At 42.7% G+C, this 4,868-nt stretch overlaps 1 protein-coding gene and 1 pseudogene across 1 annotated transcript in view; one reads left to right on the plus strand and one right to left on the minus strand.

The window, feature by feature from the left end:
• LOC102821630 (receptor-type tyrosine-protein phosphatase T-like) overlaps positions 1-4,868 on the plus strand; it is a 1,273,932-nt gene that overhangs the window by 426,382 nt on the left and 842,682 nt on the right. The window lies entirely within an intron of this gene.
• On the minus strand, positions 3,312-3,886 carry LOC102819326 (annotated as a pseudogene).

Here is a 4,868-nt window from a genome sequence, read left to right on the forward strand (position 1 = left end):
TCACTCTCTTTCCATGAGTCTAGAGTCCTCTGTTGCTCCCTCTCTCCATGTCTTCATCTTTGCCTCCATCTCTGGTGTCACGGCTTCTCTGGATAGGGGTGTACCACATTCTGCTGTGCTCTTCTTCCTTGATGATCCTAGGGTCCTCTGTTTCTAGACTGTAAGATTAACCACTCCCCCGTTTTTGTTACAAAACTTCTACCTTTACAGTTGTGACAATCGCAATTAGTCATGATAACAATTACTATTGAATCATAAGAATCTTATCCTCATCTTTTGTCACCAGACCTGTCTAGACAAGATGAAAACTATTCAATGGAGGCTCTATTGCCCCCCACACACTCTTAAACTAAACTCCCTATTGAAAACTTGTAAGATGGTCACTTTGTGTCTTTATACACCCCCTGCTCCTGGTGTGGCATTGTGGGTTAATGCGCCAGACTGCAAAGCTATTTGAACTGCAAGGTCAGCGGTTCAAGCTCACCAGCTGCTCCTCGAAACCCTATACAGGGTTGCTATGAGTTGTAACCACTTTGACAGCACTTCACAACAACAATCCCCCCTCCATTATAGGTAGCCAATGTCTACATTGCCCATCCTATCTACCCTGTATACAGAGGGGATAGCATTGATACTTGATGTGAAGACTCTAAAGGAGTACTCTTGATAGATTTTCTTAAAAGTCACAAAATGGTCTTGGTGACTTTTTCTAGGTTATAATCTTTACTTGAATCCACAATCTACACCCATGGAAGCAATGGTCAGGAAGTCAAATGACACACCACATTGTACAAATTTGCTGCAAAAGACTGTTTTAAAGGGTTAAAAGGCAAAGATGTCCCTTTGAGGACTACACTATGGTGTGCTTGACCTCAGCCATGGAATTTTCAGTTGCCTCATATGCATGTGAAAACTGGACAGTAAAAAAACAGACTGGAGAAGAATTGATGCCTATGAATTATCGTGTTGGTGAAAAATATTAAATGTACCATGGACTGTCAGAACATACACATTCTGTACTGGAAGACGAACAGACAGAATGCTCCTTAGAAGTGAAGATGGTGAAACTTCATCTCATACTTTGGACATGCTATCAGAGATAACCAGTCCCTGGCAAAGGTTAACCTGGTTAGTAGACTCAAGGGTCATCACAAAGAGGAAGAATCTCAATGAGATGCAATGCTTCTTTCTGTTTTCCTTTGGCTCACTGTGAGTCACAATCAACTGAACAGCAACAACTGTTAGGGAAGCACAGACTGCCAGGTCTTTACTCCTGTGGAGGCATTGTAGGGACTCAAACCACCAATCTCTCAGTTAGCAGCCAAGTGCTTAACCATTACGGCACCAGAGCTCCTGAACCTCAGACTTGCTAGCTCTTAAAAGTCCTTTCAGCAGGCAGAGCTTTTTCAAGCTTCATGTCCTCTGTCCCCGAAATCAGCCACAGATCTTCTGTTTCAGTTTTCCAGAGCAGTCAACTTTCCCCAATTCAAATGTCCACTTCAAGGTCAAGCTGTCTTTGCACATATTTTGTTTTAAACTCAACATTTAGGGTGAGGGGCGGCTCAAACGCTGATGTTTAGATAAGGAGATTGTAGGCCATTGTGCATGTTTCCTATAAAGTTTATACAATTGAGAAGTAATTTTCCTTCTTAAAGTCACATGTGAATGTAAAAGATCTTTAACCAGCCTCAAGTACTCTGTTTAAATGGAGAGCTTGTTTGTATTTCTGTTAGTGAATCATTGCCATTCTTGCAAAGTGTAGGGAGAGTGCTGCATTTGCTGATGCAAATGAAGGTCAGTTTCTGTGTTTAGCTGGACTAGGTGTTTGACTTGGAGTTTGAATCCTGGGAAGCATGTTGGGTAGCCTTGGGCAGTTTGCTTGACATTTCTGAACTGCTGTGCTCCTCTGTTAAATGGTGGTAATGCTGCTTATCCTTGGGTTGAAATAAGGGTTATTGATATTAATGATGAATAAACTCTACACAGCGTTGCTATGAGTTGGAACTGCCTCGGTGGCACTTAACAACAATGATGCTTCATACAGCTTACCTCACTGAATCTCTGCTCTCAGCTCTGTGAGATGGGTTCCCATAATCATCCCCATTACCAAATCTTCCATGGGGTAAAGTGCTCTGCTCCAAGTATCTCAGGTGAAGAAGTGACTGAGTTTAGAGCACATGGAGTTTGACTCCTGAATTTCTTGAAGTAAACTAATGATAAGTGCCTGGCACATTGCCCAGGATTCAGTAGGTACTTAATAGATGGGAGCTTCAGGCATATAGAAACTTGCTTTCCTTTTCCTTACCTTGACCTTATCACCACTAAACAAGACCGTCACTGTAGTAAGTCTAAGGGCAAATGGGTTGCCCCTTGGCTGTGTCCATGATCCGGAGGGATGGCCACCACTTCCACAAGCTCAGTGTGTAATCTCAGTCCATACCAGGTCCACATCACAGAAAGTGCAGGCTCCCTCTCAGATCTGACCATTCTGGAATGCTAAGATCCTCCAGAAGACTGAGAGACTGGCATGGAGCAGTGGACACAAGCTGGGTTGATATAAGGAACCAGTGTGTCAGTTGTGGTTTCTAAATCTCACCCCCCATTGTCCTGGCCCATAAGTCATTTTGAGGTTCTTAATGACCCACATGGACCTCATGGGGCTGGGTTTAATGGGCACCCAGCGGAGAGCACGCATCGGCCCATGACATATAGATTCCCCTACATTTGGATTTCTTCAATCATTAGAAGTCTGAAACCCTGCCAAGCAACCCTTTTGCCAGCACAGGGCTGAAAATAAACATGGGTACTGTGGTATTGGAGTCCTGGTGTAGCAGTGAAGGCTAAGCATTAGACTGCTAACTAGCTGCTCCTTGGAAACCCTATATGGGGTTGCTGTGAGTTCAGAACCACCTCAGTGGCACTTAACATCACCACCACTGTGGTATTATGGGTACTGTCTACAAATGCTTTCACAATATTATTTTATTTTATTTTTTGTCTCCGGTCAAGTTTAATAGAAACTACAAAAGATCAGTGGGCTCATACTGGAGCACTACTGACACATGATACACATCAGCTGACCTGTTCCACAGTACAGCTCAAGGCCATTTCCACCAGGGTGAAAAGAAAGGTTGGCCACTCCATTTCCCGTTGGAAAGGTCTTTCCTATCGTACCGCATCTCAGTCAAGTTTAAGGTTTTGTGTCAGAAGCATAAACAAATTACAGAAGAGGTTTGATTTTTTTTCTCAAGGCTGCTAACTGCCACCTGTCATTAAAGTGGCCCCGCTCTCACTTCTGCTTAGAAAATACTCTACTCTTTGCTTTTCTGGACATCAGCCTTGATGGTGTCACTGCCAGGATTCCTGCCAGCTCTGGGCACACTTCCCCGGAATGTTTGTCTGTGAACTGGAAGGCTTGAACTAGTCTTAAGGTCTCATCTACACAGCGGCCAACAGGGAGGTCATTTCCGGTGATCTGTCGAAGGATGCCTTTATCATCAATGATGAAGAGTCCTCTAAAGGAGATGCCTTCATCCACCTTTAAGGCCCCATAGTCCTGAGCAATTGTGCACTTGGGATCTGATATCAAAGGAATATTCATAGGTCCTAGTCCTCCTTGTTTCTTGGGTGTGTTGATCCAAGCAGATGACATAAGTGAGACTCCACAGAAGCACCAATCACTTGGCAGTTGAGTTTCTTAAATTCTTCTGAAACCAATGATTTCAGTGGGGCGCACAAAGGTAAAGTCAAGAGGATTAAAAAAGAACACAATATATCTTCTTTTGTAGTCAGACAAACTGATATATTTGAACTGACCATTTGGCATAACAGCTGGAGCTTTGAAGTTGGGAGCAGGGTGCCCAGTTTTTGCAGTTCCTGAAGACATCTTGTTATCAGCAGTTACAGCACCCAAAACACGATCACTAGACAGGAAGAGAATGCCACAATGTTATTTGGCTAGAGCCCTTCTCAGTTGTTAGGTGCCGTCGAGTTGGTACTGATTCATAGCAACCTTATACACAAAAGAAAGAAACTTTGCCCAGTCCTGTGCCAACCTCACAATCATTGTTACACTCAAACTACCACTGTACTAATCCATGTCATTGGGGTCTTCCTCTTTGTCGCTGTCCCTCTACTTTAACCAATCATGATGTCCTTCTCCAGGGACAGGTCCCTCCTGGTAGTACGTCTGAAGTATGAGAGACGAAGTTTGGCCATCCTGGCTTCTGAGGAGCCTGCACAGTATTTACTGGTATTCTTTCTTTATAATTGGGGGGATAAACAAAAGTAGTATTGGCACCAAAGCAAATTTTTGAAAATGCAAAAACATCCCCTTTGCTAGCTAAACGTAGGACCTTTAGTATATTCCCTTTTAGTCATTGACCACCTTCTTACGTAATCAAGTTCCATGTGTCACTCAGCAGCATTAAGTAAATATTTTACAGGTTCCACAGTGTCCCATCATCTATCTAATGATCATAATTTGCTAAATAATTCCAATATTGTTTCCAAAACATCACCATCCTTCTGCCTGTAACCTTCTGTCTGAGATATTTTCTTAGACTAAATTTCCATAAGTACGGTGTTAACAGGTAGGCACATCCATATGGCTTTTACAAAAGTTCACAGATTGCTCTTGATGAATTAATTAGGCTACTTTATAGTGATATGAGCAGTTTCAGTGTAACGTTGCCAGAATTGTGCCCTATCACATTTTTTGTTATTATTGAATTCCCAATTTGGTAGGCATAAAGTGGTACCTTGAATCGACTTGAATTTTCTTGTCTATCTACAACTTCTTGTTTGGAAAACACTTGCTCGCTTTTTGACAGGCAAGAAGGAGCTCTGGTAGCGTAGTGGTTACAAAT

The sequence above is a fragment of the Chrysochloris asiatica genome, unplaced genomic scaffold (genome assembly GCF_000296735.1).
Source record: "Chrysochloris asiatica unplaced genomic scaffold, ChrAsi1.0 scaffold00023, whole genome shotgun sequence".
NCBI lineage: Eukaryota > Metazoa > Chordata > Mammalia > Afrosoricida > Chrysochloridae > Chrysochloris > Chrysochloris asiatica.